Source organism: Rhinichthys klamathensis, unplaced genomic scaffold (assembly GCF_029890125.1).
Source record: "Rhinichthys klamathensis goyatoka isolate OS25496 unplaced genomic scaffold, OSU_Roscu_1.1 h1tg000161l_1, whole genome shotgun sequence".
Taxonomy (NCBI): Eukaryota; Metazoa; Chordata; class Actinopteri; order Cypriniformes; family Leuciscidae; genus Rhinichthys; species Rhinichthys klamathensis.
In genome coordinates, this window is record NW_026606695.1 from 831,911 (window position 1) to 847,839 (window position 15,929).

Consider the following 15,929-nt stretch of genomic DNA (forward strand, 5'->3'; position numbering starts at 1 on the left):
ATTTTATATATATTTGAAAATGTACAAATTCAGAAAGTTTTGTTGTGATAGGTAGGTTTTGGGGTAGAATATACAGACTATACAAAGTAAATAAATCATTGGGTTGTCATGTTTTATTGGGACATTCCACAGACAATGTGTGTGTGTGGTCCTGGTAAACCCTACATTGTGGGGACAACAAATCTTTGGCCTTTTGTGCTCCCCATGAGGAAAACGTCTCGGGTTTCTTGACTGTAACCCTGTTCTCTGAAAAAGCGGGAACAAGATGCTACTTATGTGCATGGGAACGTTCTTTGTTCGACCGGTTGTGAAGCATGTGTGGCAAACACGCCAAGAACTTGCCTTTAAATAACCTCTGACGAAGACGTCATTGGAATGCACGTTTGCGAGAAGCTACAAATAGCCAGCAGATTATCACTTTGTGGCAATGAGGCGCAGCATCTTGTTCCCGCTTTTTAAGGGAACAGGTTTACAGTCAAGTAACCCCTGGGAAGTGTCTGGTAGTAGTGTATGCGCATCTTGGGATGTCGACTCAAGGACATGTGAGCCTGGAGTAGCATGCACATCCAAACTATAAAATCTGATAAATGTGTGTGGAAAGGTCCAGTCTGCCACATCAGATACTTGCTGCAAGGGGGCACCTCTTCCCAAAGCCCTGGAGGATTCAACCCCACTGGTGGAATGAGCCCTAACTCCTAGGTGAAGCTTAATCGCGTGCCTCACAGGATAGAGCAATGGCATCCCTCATCCAGTGTGACATCGTTCCTCATAATTAATTGAAGCCAAAGAACAGCCAGAAAAGATAAAACAGTCTGGATGAAAGGCTGAATCTAGTATTTTCATATTAGAATAGTTTCAATACACAAAAAGAATAATAAAATCATAGCTTGCAAACACACAATTTGTTTGCACGCAATCATAGGAACAGGAGAGAAAGGGAATCTCCCGTCTGCTCAGTTCCCTCCGCATTATTTATATATATTGTGTTTGCCAGTCTGCCAGCCCTCTGCAAACACGAGATCCAAGACACTAGATTCTTTATTTTATACGACTTTATTCCCTCGAGAAGGTAGTTAACATGGAGCAGAGCTTTTCCACGAGAACTCCATTTCTCCGGAGACAAGGGCATCCACGTCTCAGCCCGCTATGAAGAAGCATCGAGTTACGTTTCAGCAGGGGATGGGAGGACGTCACAATCTGGTGAGAGCACAAGGGTGACGAGGGTGCTGAGGCTCGCCCCTCACTAAAGAAAGGAGAAGAGCACACACAGTATACACAACGCAGTCTCTGAAGAGAAAGAAACTTAAAGGCGTACCTGTTTCACGTCTATTTATCGCCTCTCACAGCACACATTCCAATGATGTCATCGGCAGAGGTTATTTAAAGCCAAGTTCTTGGCGTGTTTGCCACACATGCTTCACAACCGGTCGAACAAAGAAAGCATCGAGAGTAGCTTTTGAAAAAGAACAGCTTATAAATCATGCTAATTTTTTTTTTTTTTTTTTTGTGTGTGTGTGTGTGTGTGTGTGTGTGTGTGTGTGTATTTAAGCATAATTCATGAAAATCATCAGTAAAACTGATTGAAAAAATGTTGTCATAAACATTTAAAATGTAAATTGTGTTAATGAGAGTTTGTAAATAGTAAGTCATACTTGAGAAGGCTGACAGGTTTACAGGCAGGGTAGGAAATTCCCACCCACAACCAGCCAAATGCTTTTGTTCAATGGTGTGTAATTTAGCCTAATCTATAAGCCACTATGGCAGGTGACCTGGAAAACGTCTTATTTTGCCCTTAGACAAATTGCATAGAAATAACAACATTTTGACAAACATTTAGTATGTCTTGAAGAAAAGACATTTGTCTTTCTGTCTTACAGTGGTGCTCTGGTGCTCAAGATCTACTATGTTTGTCTTGTTTGCACATTTTGCTTATATGTGAGTTGGTTTGAATGAACAACATTTTATGTAAAAATTTTGGTTAATTTCTAGTATGTACTGTGTAGTGGTGTGGCCAAGAACAGGCAGGACAGGTAATTAACTGATGAGATGATTTATTTCTTCCAAAAAAAATTATATACAGGGGCAAATATAAATGAATTTAAAACACTCCAGGTACATCTTCCTTATACCAGATATATTTAGTGCTATTTATATTATCTTATGAAGCAAATGGAAATGCAATGACATAGCTGTCATCTATGTCAGGGATGGGCAACTGGTGGCCCGTGGGCCTCATACGGCCGCAGTGTGTTTAAATACGGCCATACAACCATATTACTCGGATTATCAATTTTAAAACATTTAAAAAGTCAGTCACGAAAAATAGCTTTCAGATTATGTTATTAACTAGTTTAGTCGCTAGTTTCCAGCTGATCCCCGAAGTATTTGCACACTAATGTGAACTTTCTATAAAATTAGCAAAAATAAACTAAAAATTGACAATAAAAATCATGTTTTTCCAGTCAAGATGGTAAACAGATTATCTTTTTACCAAGTTGAAGGGGACACTCATGTTTGACTTGTTTGGAAACGCAATCTGTAATAAAATATTTAAATTTAAATTGCTGTATTATTTAAAAATGTAATATTTAAATATATTTTAAAACTGAAAACTATGTAACCAACATAAATGTTTTACATTATATTTTGTGAGAAGACAGCATCCATATACTTCTGAAAGTGAACAGCAGTGTTTTACTGTAGCATTACATACACAGCAAGTATCATTTTAACATAAGTGTAAACCAGTTTTGGGGATTAAGGCAGGCTTACATTATTTAACAAACATTTAAATAATCAAATGTAACAATAAAAAGGGCTTAGTCTTGTCTGTATGAATTGTATGTATGTGTGTGTGTGTGTATATACAAGAGTAGTGAGTGACTTTCTTTTTGTCTTTTGTTGTTTGATTAACATTAAGCACACAAGCAGGTTAATTGGGCTGCTGTCACTTTAAGAGCTGCATGGATGCAATATATTGTTATACGCGCACTTTCTTTATTTCTTTCTCAACGGTTTAGTCCACTTAATACATAACTCACTGTGTTTAGGTGAATACTCACCAAGACGGGCTTTTTGACGAGCATTTTGACATGCTTTTGTGTTTATTTAGCCATATAACCTGCGGAAGAGAACTGAATTCAGAATCACGTGCTGTCCGAGATGTGGCTAAGTACCTAGCAGATCTAGATATGCATATCCCCAGATGTACATTTGCGATATATATCATGCAGCCCTAACTCAGTACAACCACAGAAATGAACAATGCTGGATGTGCAAGACTTTCCTTCTGAGCTTATTTTATACTGTTCCTTCGAGTGCATGAGATGTATTCCGTGATATCATACATTTTTTACGGTATTTTTGTTGTTGAAAATACTGCAAAAATATCTTGGGGGAATCCTCCAGTGAGTTCTAAAAACATGTCAGTGTGAGTGTAAAATGAACTGAGACTAAAGTGGACCAAAGATTTGGGGCTTCACATAGATACAATATGTATTTTCTTTATACATTTGACTCTAGTGTGAAAGCTCCAATTTCATTTGATATAATAATAATAATATTTTTTCACTCTGGCTACAAGCATTGCAGTGCTTAAGTACTACGCATTGATCTAATGTTTTTTTAGATTTCCTTTCGTTTAAATGTGATGCACTTATTTTTTTCAATTTCCAATATCTTTTTTTTTTTTTGTATTCCTAAACATTGTTTCTCCCATTTCAAAAATATGAGTGGCTTAATTAGATGTAGAATGATTAATGACAAAATAATAATAATAATAATCTGATTCATAACACTTAATATAAGTTAATAAATACATCTTCACTGAAGACTGGCAAAATGGGTTGTACAGGTAGGGTAAAGAAGACTGCCGGTGTGAAAAATATAACTCCTACACAGGCCTTTAAGCACTAAATGTCCCCTTTGGAAATGAGGTGCTGTTTCAAGGAGAATGTAATGCCTTTTTTCACATTGGACACAAAGAGAAATGCTGAGAGCTCAAAGAATCATCAAACTCTATTCAGCAGTTCACTAGCTTGACCAAAATTAGCATATGGATGTTTTCTGTCTTCTGTTCTTATTTTTCTGCTGCTTTGTTTTTATTGTTTAAATGTGAACAAAATGTTTAAGTAAGCTGATTCCATAACCACAACCCTAAAACTACTTTGCATACATAGGACATCAATAAAATGGTGTTTATTTTTTTAATCTCATGACACAGGGACTTACAGAAATGGATAAAAGTGCATTTGCTGAAAATAAACCTAAATATATGATTCTGAGTAATATCAAAATCTATGACATTGGCAGGAAGGAGGCTGTTTTGAGAGTATTGTAGAATATATACAGTATATAAGAAAATTAAATATCTGAATATTGATCATAAACAAAGGTTTGGCCAAGCTTAAGAGCAGAAGATGTTAGCTGATTGCTGTGGTAGGCTAAAGACAAAAGGCAAAGAATAAATAAAGGAAAAATTGTTTTGTGAATGATGACATTTTCTGACATTTACATATCAGTGTAACAAGTATAAAATCATTTGGATTGTATGTTCTTCTTTGTGTTAGCCTGGTTAAAACCAGACCATTCTCAGTTGTAACTGAGTTATGGTCAGGCAAAGCGTCATAGACAATTCATTTTCAGAGGGGCGTCACCAACAGACGTCGCGGATAGACCTAAAACCAATCAGAGCGATGAAGGAGATGACGTATGCAGAGCGGCGGAGAATCTCCAAATGTTGTTCTTTGCTCGGTTTTTAACAAAAAGGAAACATTCAAATCGCTTAAAACAGACGTGATAGCTGATTCGAATGAGTGATGTTCGACGGCGGCATCCATCTTTGTAATGTAGGCTACAAAATCTGCTTCAAAATCCCAGCGCTGTCGTCATCGTGTAAAGCCCGCCCCAACGTTTCTGATTGGTGCCTCGATTTCGACGGATTGGAAATGGGCATGAATGAGCTCTTTGCCAGACTAACTTTCAGAGCAAATCTAAATTTGCCGGAAGTTGTCTGGGTTTTCCCAGGCTATCTTTGTGTTGCTCGTATGTCAAGAATGGTTTGATGATTTTGAGAGAAATATATGTTGACAAATCAAAATGATGGATTAAAAATGATGGATGAACAGTACTAAACATTTGACTGAAAGCACAAAAAGCACTGCGGATCAAATCACTTCAACTCAAAAAACTGTTCCTATCCATCTATCCATCTAGACATAGCAAGTGCACATGGTGGCAATGTTCAGTTTTGAAACTTCTGTTTTCCCTTCTGTCAGTCAGTTTGTTGTGCTATCAGCCACAGTTACACAATTCCAGACATGACAATTCTTTATGAATAGAGCACATGTATCATATAGTTTGGGATTATTAAAATTCCAAACATTATTTTTTTTAAATGTTTATATACTGTGCAAAAGTCTTAGGCACGTTAAATGCTATCTCACGACCAATTCATACGAATTCGTACGATTTGTCTAAACCCACGTGATGGGTAGGTTTAGGGGCGGGGTCAGAGGTAAGTAATTCGTACGAATTCATACGAATTTGGCAACTCGTAAAATATGTACGATTTAGCAAAAGGTCGTATGAAGGTCGTATGAATTGGTACGAATTAGCCACCTCGTAAAATTTGTAAGAATTGCCGTGAGATGGGGTTGGCACGTTAGTATTTTACCCCCATTTCTTCATGTAATCCCAGATGTATACAAAAATATATACATACATAAATGACCTAATTTCACTGATAATTTGCATAGTTTCAGATCAAACATTTTCACCCTGTTTGTGAAAGTGCTATCACATCCATGTTTCTTATGTGCATGATTGCTCCACTAGTTTTTAATGGATTTATAACTGGTTTTGAACACTCTGTACAACTTTATCTTGTTGTTCAGAGCTGACCCTTGGAGCTGAAGGGTTAGTTCACCCAAAAATGAAATTCTGTGAGTAATTACTCACCCTCATGTTGTTCCAACCCCGTAAGACTTTCATTTATCTTCGGAACACATTAAGATATATTTGATTAAAGCTGCAGTCCGCAGTTTTTCCTCTTTGTCGCCATCTCTGTTCGAAATCTACAATTGCAGTCATTCGCGAAATTATCAACTTTACGTGAGTTGTACTTCGACACGGCACAACGCGGATGAACACAATGTTTGAGGAGAGTGTGCAGCTCTCAGTCACCGCGGTGTGGATACTGTCATTCAGAATCACTGATTATTATTTTTGGAAGTATGACCAACATAAAAATTTTCGCCGGAAAATGTAATCTGAACAAGTAAGTAACATCCACTTTTGTTCTGGTTCTGACATTGCAGTAAATCGCACTGATTAAATCTAACAATCGCTTATATCACGTAAAACCGTGCAAATTATACTTTGTTCTCAAATTGTTAATGTTAACAACATCAGCATTGCGTGACTACATTTAATGTCCTTCCGATATGTATCCTTGTTTTCGCATGGGTCCGGTTGCAGTCTCTTTTTTTCAGTAGCCACTCCAAAGTCCGAACGAAGTCTTTTGCATTTTACAACGGGTGAGTCTCCAGTTGTCACTGCTGATGGTCGTTTGAGCCTTTCTGGATCCTCCATCAAATTGATAAGTTTAATTATATCAAGTGCTGTGAGAAAAGGCTATAAATCTCCACCTCCAGCATCCTCACACGCAATATAGCCGACTAGCCGAGACTCCTTCTTTATGTGTACAGATGTGACGTAATGACGCAAAGACATGCTCGAATCTCCCGCGGAAATCCACCAGTACCACTGGAATTAAAAACATTATTACAAGCTTACCGGTTTGAATCGAGCTAAGGCAAGCAGATAGTTTTGAACACTGGCTGGTTATGTATTTTCTCAAATATTTATTTTGGATTTTTTAACCCAAAAAAGCTACGGACTGCAGCTTTAAATCTGAGAGCCGTCTCACTCCTCCATATAGGCTTCTCTGTAATTGAAACTTGCCGCCCCAGAAAGTAAATAAAAACATCGTTAAAATAGTCTAAGTGACTACAGTGGCTCAACCTTAAGTTTATCAAGTGACAAGAATACTTTTTGTGTGCAAAAAAATAATAAAATAACGACTTTATTCAACTATTCATTTTCTTCTATGTGGGCCTCGAGTGAGTTCACGTAATGTAACAGCGTAGCGATTCTGTGTTGTATGTCAGAGCATAGGCTCACTATTGGCCGACGCTGGTCATGTGTGTGATTCGTGTGATGCTGGCCAATAGTGAGCTAACGTTCTGACGTACAAGCCAGAAGCGCTGCGCTGTTACACTATGTGAACTCACTCAGAGGACTATTTTAAACATTGTCTTTACTAACTTTGTGGACAGCTCTCAGATTCAATCACAAATATATTAATTTGTGTTCCAAAGATGAACGAAAGTCTTATGGGGTTGGAACAACTTGAGGGTGAGTAATTACTGACAGAATTTTTGGGTGAACTAACTCTATAATATATATTTTTTAAGACCGAGCACGGAAACTGCTTCTATTTTTCAACAAAATCCATGAACAGAATTTTAAAATGGAGCCAGCTGCACATGAGATTCACACCATTTACATTGGACTCTCATGCAAATCATTCTGGGTTAGGTTATTAATTTAGTAGACAGGTCTATGAGCTGAAGACACACTGACACCAGTTTCCAATACACATTAAAGGCAAATGAAAATGATTAATGAGACGGATCAGCCAATATGCATTTAAACATCGTAATAGAATTTTGTTGCATGCACTCTTTCGTTATTAGTATATAAGTAAACAAGTAAACATTTGTACCTTATTTACCCTTAAAATTTCATAGTACAATATATGTCAGAAAACACGTTATTTTAATAAATTACATTATTACACTTTCAGTGTAAAGACAGAATGCTTTGGAATTGGTTATTATCAGTGTTGGGGATAACGCATTACAAGTAACGCAAGTTATGCAATCTGATAGCTTTTTTCAAGTAACTAGAAAAAGTATTCTTTTTTTTTAATTTAGAACAAAATATTTGAGTTACTTTTTCAAATAAGTAACACAAGTTACTTTGTTTTCCCATTTGTTGACTGACACCTCTTCTGTCCCCATGTTGAGAGAAATAGGGTGTAAGGTGCAGAGGTGTTGTGTGTGCTCTGCGTAAACATGATCATCTCACTTGTACAAAAACAGATTCAGTATTCCTAAAAATGAACAAAAACAGTGAAATGCAAACTTAGAATAATTACACAAACCTGCAATAATTAAATGTTAACACAGATACACTTGAATATATTTAATCTCACTTTATTAACCAATGTCTTTGTCTGCTGACCTTCGATGGAACAATTGAACCATACTAATAAGCAAAAATTACTTGCATTTGCATTTACTTCAGCCTGAGGCTTATTCATTACACTTTTGGTGTAAAAGGGGCCTTTACATTTGGCAAAAATGTAACTTTTGTTTTAAACAAACAAGCAAGCCTAGCCCAGGTGAAAAAAAAAAAGTAATGCAAACGTCACGTAACACATTACCTGCATCAAAGTAACTAATCAACGCAATTAGATACTTTTTTACGGAGTAACACAATATTGTAACGCATTACTTAAAAGTAAAAGTAACTTTCCCCAACACTGGTTATTATTAAATCTTAAATTCGGACTTTTAAGCTGATCCACACTGTTTTTTTTTTTTTTTTTTTTTTTTTTTTTTAGGATCCAGGAATTAGTACTGACATTTTTCTTGTACACATCCACCAAAATAATAAGCTGTGTATCGCGCTTGCCTGCCAGGACAACAAGACATGTTCATGGTTGTGATTCCAGACAGAGAAATCGCAAATCAGACAGTGATCCTGGTATGAGCTTACATGCATGTGTTACACATTTGACTGTCTGCAACCTCCAAAATTTTATCACTGACAGCCAGCTAGTGGGATGTCAGGCATATATCACTTGGAATTATCTACCCACCTACCAGCTCCCACTAGAGTAAGGAAGAATGAGAACAAAATAATAATATAAAAAACAACAGACCATAGGGTACTCCATCTTTTTCTTTTCTTTTTTTTTAAAAAGCAATTCATGTATACACATTGACAGGTCCATGGGGGAAGTCATCTTTTCTCTCTCTCTCTTTCGCTTCGCCAGGAAAGTCTGAAACAAATCTGTTTAAAAGTCGCAGGTAAGGGAGTGAAATTACCTGCTTGGGCTGTACTGCGTGAGTGGGAATTCCCAGCGGCTGTAGACGCAAGGCGGCCATGTCAATTGTTTGTTTACATAGAGCGTTGCTCCAGGCAGTACGAGTGTGCCTGGGGAAGAGGCAGCTACTCATCACTACCCATGAACCACTGCCACAAGGACTGCCAACTTAACAGAGGAAAATGGAGAAAAGCATAGTAATGTCATCAGGGATGTTATGGAGTTGTACTTGGGAGCAAAAAGTAATGTCAGAGACATTTACATTTATCAAACATGAAAACTGAATCACAGCACAAAACTGTGGCAGCACAATTTGACAATAATTATCTTTTTCTAAAGTCATTTTATACAAACTTTTTTTTTAGAGAAATACCAGATTATTTAATCTAATTTACTACTTTTTTAGCATTGAACATTGCCATTGAAAGTAATTTTGTTTATCTGCAGTGATTATCTATAATGGAAGGGTCATACAACGGTGAAATGTTAAAAGAAATGTAAGCATCTATTATTCGGGTACCTTCTAATTTAAAAATTAAGCCTGTGTGAATCCAAAGCAGAATACATTGTAAAATCAAAATGCATTTGTATTACACAAATACTTTTTGCTCTTCAGTAAGTTGTTTGTTCTATTGCACTACATCTTACAAACATGCTGCAAGACTCATAATTAAATTGGATGCTTCTTGGGAAAGCTGTGTCCTACAGCTCCATCATAACTCACCAATGATACATTTAATGAGTAATACTTCATAAAAGCACTGTATGCTTTTCCACAGATAGCAGTAGTTCAATATGAACCCTCAAAGATCTATAACTCTTTCCCCATCATTAAGATTTTCCGTCTTTTATGACACAACCCTTCCCGCCAGTTTTTCTGGCTATTCATGGTTTCACTGTTTTATGGTAGAGGGTGCTATGACACATCTTCTGAAATAGTACACAATCTCTGGATCCAAAAACAGGCGAAGAAGAAGCAAAAACAAGCAAGAGGCTGTGCTTGGACTTACTGCTCAAGGGGGTAATCCACCAGCCGGAAACTGAAGTCTCCCTGGGGGCCGCCATCGGTTAGCAAGCCTTCACCTGCTGTTAGCATTCCATTGACTCCCATTCATTTTGGCATCACTTTGACAGCGAAAAACTTTACATCTGAGGTGTTTAAAGACTCCATTTGTCCATTGTTTATTTCTAAAGAAACACGACAATGTATAAATGGCTCCATTACCTTGTATCTTACATTATGGCCCCGTAGAAGCAGTTTTTGTAAAAATAGGCTAACGAGTGCGTCATAACACGCGACTCTCTGTCGCACAGTAGAGAAATTACCGTATAGACAGGAGGAGAAGCTCGCGGGCAATCGGGGGGACGCGGAGGCATAAAGTCAAGGGAGAAGCACATATAGAGAGTCATAAAGTTGCTCCTGCTGCTAGCTCATGGACAGCTCTACTCACGCTCTCCGTCTCTGCAAGATCCAGAAGGAAATTATTCGGATTCCTCTTGGCACAGCCACTAGAAGACGTACAACTGTCAGTCAGGTTGTTCACGTCACATCTACGTCGTCAAGCTCAGTTTGAGCCAGCGCAGTACGCTCGTCCATCAGGAAGTGAGTGCTTCTAATTGACTTCACTTTTCTCCGTTGAAGTCTATGGGGTCGCTGTGTCCATTTCTTTTACTGTCTATCTTACTGCTGCCCAGTGCATACTTGCCTACTATTTTTTTTTTTAACAATAGTGTGCAATTTGCAACAAATAATGTTTCAGAGTAGTATGCTACAGTGTTGTCACATGACACAACATTAATGCAGCACAGCTGTCCAGTATTTTACAAATTTTATTTTTATTTTTACAAATAAATGTTCTAACCATTCTTTTTTTATCTACCTTCACTGTCCTCACCAACGGTCTTGATCTAACCCATAAAATTCTGTTTGTTGGTATAAAGTCAAGCTGATTTGGTGAAATTAAATCATGCTATTCACTTAAAATTAGACATTTAGATCTTATGATGCTCAAACATGTACACTGAACAAAAATGTTAACATAAAAATGAGCTTAATGTGGTAAGGTAAATTAACTGGTTTGATTAAAGTCAAACATATAAGTATCATGTTTGAATTAAATTGACTACTTTAGGTTAGCTCATTTTGACGGTTCAGTTAACAATAAAGCTCCTTACAGGGACACCTGCTACTTTTTATTGTGAAGAATACTTCAATTACACATAGTTAAAAATTACTAATTAGCCTATTGCTGGATTTTCCAAAACATCACAAACAATTCTCTTAAGATTTATGGTAGAAAATGACCAAAAATGTTGGTGCTGGCAACTTAAAAAAATGCTGGTGGGGAAAGAGCTATATTATTACTAGTATTAGATTTAAAAAAGGAATAGGGGGCCCAAAGGTCTCCATTTAATCAGGGAAGTAATTTGTTATCATTCTATCCTTGTTGTTGTAAGAAATTGTAGCCTCTTAAAGCTGCAGTCCGTAGCTTTTTCCCTTTTTGTCGCCATCTCTGTTCGAAATCTGTAACTGCAGTGATTCGCGGAATTATCATCTTTACGTGGGTTGTAAATCGGCATGAAACAGCGCGGATGAACACAGTGTTTTGAGGCGAGAGCTGCTGTCAATCACCGCGCTCTGTGGATACTGTCATTCAGAATCACAGATTCACTTTTTGAAAGCTGGACCAACATAAGAATTTTCACCGGAAAATGTCTTCTGAACAAGTAAGTAACATCCATTTTTGTTCTGATCAACTAAGGGGGGAAAAGCATTCGACATGACAAGCGATCGTTAGATTTAATCAGCGCGATTTACAGCAACCGTGCAAATCATAGCCTACTTTGTTCTCAAATTGTTCATGTTAACAACATCAGCATTGCGTGACTAACGTTATTTAATGTGTTTTATGATTACCTGTGTAGTTCAGAATTCATATTCTCCATAATAGCTAACGTTAAACGAGAAAGGCACAACAAAGGAAACTCCATAACTGTGCATGTGAATTAAGAAAACGTACTGTTACACGATTGAACTATTGAAATGTCTTACTTGTTCAGCAGAAAAAGCTGTCTCTTCTTCCGTTTCGAACCCCTTCGGGAGTTCACGCACCTTTCAGAAGCCCCACCGATGTGTATCCTTGTGTTCGCATGAGACGGTTTCTTTCTCTTTCCACCTGAAGTCTTTTGGGTTTTATAACTGGTTAATCTCCAGTTGACACTGATGATTGTTGTCTGGATCTTTCTGGATCCGCCATAAGTTTAATCATGTAAAGTGCTGTGAGAAAAGCCTATCTCTACATCTCCTCACGCGCAGTATAGCCGGCTAGCCGAAACTCCTTCTTTATGTGTACGGGTGTGACGTAATGACGCAAAGACATGCTCGAATTTCCCGCGAAAACCCACCAGTACCACTGGAATTAAAATCATTATTACAAGCTAACCGTTTATAATCTAGCTATGGCAAGCAGATAGTTTTGAACACTGGCTGAAGATGTTTTTTTTTAAATAATTAATTTGGATTATTTTTAATTTTAAAAAGTTACGGACAGCAGCTTTAAATTAAGAAAAAGAATAGGTCATTCTTTTGGAATTACCATAATGGTAGCAACCCATTGTGGAATCTCACTGTGTGTGGTACTTGGAAGAATCAATAAAATAATAAATTGTGTATTCACTTAGATATTCATGTTTTATTTATTCTTTCTTTCATTTGAAATGAAGCACCATAGCTTGTAGATGCACTTGTCCTTTGGGAGAACACCACCCACCCCACAAATAATCAGCTGGGACCTTGAACCTGGGCAGTAAACAGTTTTTAAATTAAATCTTTGGCATTACTCGTATTTACTATATGAAGAAAGTCAATTACAGAGTAGTTTGTGGAGGGTGCTGCATAGTTAGCACATGTTTTACCTTTTTTTTTTTTTTTTTGCCCAGCCCAGCACTGCATGTCACTAGAGAATCCTGTTCCTTATAGGTAATTAGTGTCTTTTCAGAGACTTTGAGTTTGAACATTCAGAGGATATTCTGTTCCTCACAATGAACACATGTATAGTTCACAACATCTGCATGATTTGAATAAAAATGAAAAATGATGAAATGTCTTTTGATTTCTGTACCTACCAGTTTGTGTGTGGTTTATTATACAACCACACTTGGTGGGCCACATTTTTTATAGTGAATTTGATTATGACTTGCTGCGAGAGAAGAGAGAATTTGACAGAAGAGTATCAATGGAAAGACTTAAAGACTTATACATAATAATATATGTGTGTATATGTATATATATATATATATATATATATATACATATACACACATATATTATATATATATACCTTTAGTGCGTATTAAAACAGTGTTTCAGGCAGAGGATGAAAACAGGTACAGTATTTTTTTTTTTACATTTAAATGTAAATGTATTCTAGCAAACTCAAAAAAATTAATTCTGAACTTGTACATGAGCATTATATGAACACTTTAATATGTGTATACAAATATATCCATATGTTACTGAAATATATATATATATATTATTAATATATACATAAACTAATAAACCTTCATGTTAATTTATTACATTGGTTTGATGCATCCATAAAATTCTGATTTCACCTAAAGTAGGTGTAGATTTGAAAATCGGGCTTTCCCCTTTGTGGTTGAATCATGGAAGATACACCAGATATTTTGCCAAGAGATCTCTATTTATTATTTTTTACATGTATCAGACATATAAGAGAAACAGGCGAGAGAAACAGGCATAGAAGAATAAGGCTACATGAGAGGTGGTCTTCCTCCCAGATTTCTCTGTTCCCCATTTTTCTATCCCCTCACCCCATCATGCCAGCTGTAATGGCTTCTCAGTGTTTCTCCTCCCTCACCCCGTCATGCCTCTATTTCTCTTTCCTCTCACCCCGTCATGCCTTTGTTTCTCTGGATGGTACAGTATAAGGATTGAGCTTATATACACCACTGAGCGACTTTCAACTTCCTTGTAAGGTAGCAAAACATGTTGCTAATGTTTAAAATGGAACGTATACCTCATACTTACACATGACACAATCCACTTTCCACATTAAGAAACTATCCTTCTGTGTAAACATCCGTGGTACATTTTGTAGGGTATCTGGACTGTGTCAGTTGGGACTAATTCAAATTCTACATGTTAAAAGCTTTTAACATTTGACTCGCGTCTAGTAATTCACCAGCGAGCGCAAGAAAGTCTGTTCCTAATGGCGTTCACTGACACCTTTATGGCAGGCAAATGTTTACACACACAGCCAAGGGTTCGAGCCTCAAAGAGATCAGTATCTCCTCAGAGCCAGGCCAGGCGGCCAGAAAGCTCACTCCAAAATCACACACACACACACATACACGGACTCTCTATGAAACTTACCCCACAAATGAAGTCAACACTGGCAGAACTCAGTGTTCTGTTACAAGACTGATGAATTTTACGACCCAACAGAATTTCCAGAGAGTGTGACTCTTTCTTAATTCTTGCTGAGAAGAAGAGATGTACTCCTTTTAATCCTATACATTCTATATAACCATGTGATAAATGTATTGACGTGTCTAATTGTCCTTTTATGTGGTTTGGCCTATGTATTCATTCTCTCTTCTAAACTATTTTGGGTTGAGACATGACTTGCATACTATGATTAACCCAAAATCATATGTGTAGGATGTTTAGTCTCTATAAACTCCCATATTCGTCCCCCATTTGTTAATTTACATTACATTTTGCTAACTTTATGACGCATTAGTATTATAAGAATCTTGTAGATTATTTTCGTAAGCACCCAATGAAATTGAACGTTCAAATGCCCGGCAAGGACACAAAGAGTCATAAAACTCCCTCCAAAGGGGCAGTTTCCCATTGGCTCACACACCTCCAGAGGGTGTGACATCTTCACGCTTTAAAATCACTGATCCTCAAGATCAGCTCTCTCTCTTCCTTTCTTCGGGTGGCGCTTCATCATGTAACTCCTTCGCGATCTCCTCTCCGGGGATATTTTCTTGGTTTGTTTAAGTTTTGTTTTTCCTTTTCGTATTCTACTTTGTTCATTTCCCCAGACGAGTAAATTAACTTAGCCTGAAATGTTTCTTTGATGATTTACGTCAAATACCTTTAAGCCTTCTTTGAAAGTGCGCGCTCCGGACCACCCGCAGACCACTTGACTCTCCGACGGAACAACACGCCCCACACACACACGACACGAGGCCGCTCACTCACGCAGCCTTGTTTAGCAACATAAGAGAACCATATATGCAAGTATATTCGTTTATCGAGCTTTCAGAGCATTAAGATTGTGTTTTTCCGTGTTGTCTCTCAAAGGTTTACGGTCTGTAATTTGCCACTCTCCTTCGGGATCTCTCTCACTCACTTCCTGTTTCTTCCACTTTCAGTTTCTCTTTCCGTGTTTTGTGTTCTAGTCTGTTTTATACACTCACCTAAAGGATTATTAGGAACACCTGTTCAATTTCTCATTAATGCAATTATCTAATCAACCAATCACATGGCAGTTGCTTCAATGCATTTAGGGGTGTGGTCCTTGTCAAGACAATCTCCTGAACTCCAAACTGAATGTCAGAATGGGAAAGAAAGGTGATTTAAGCAATTTTGAGCGTGGCATGGTTGTTGGTGCCAGACGGGCCGGTCTGAGTATTTCACAATCTGCTCAGTTACTGGGATTTTCACGCACAACCATTTCTAGGGTTTACAAAGAATGGTGTGAAAAGGGGAAAAACA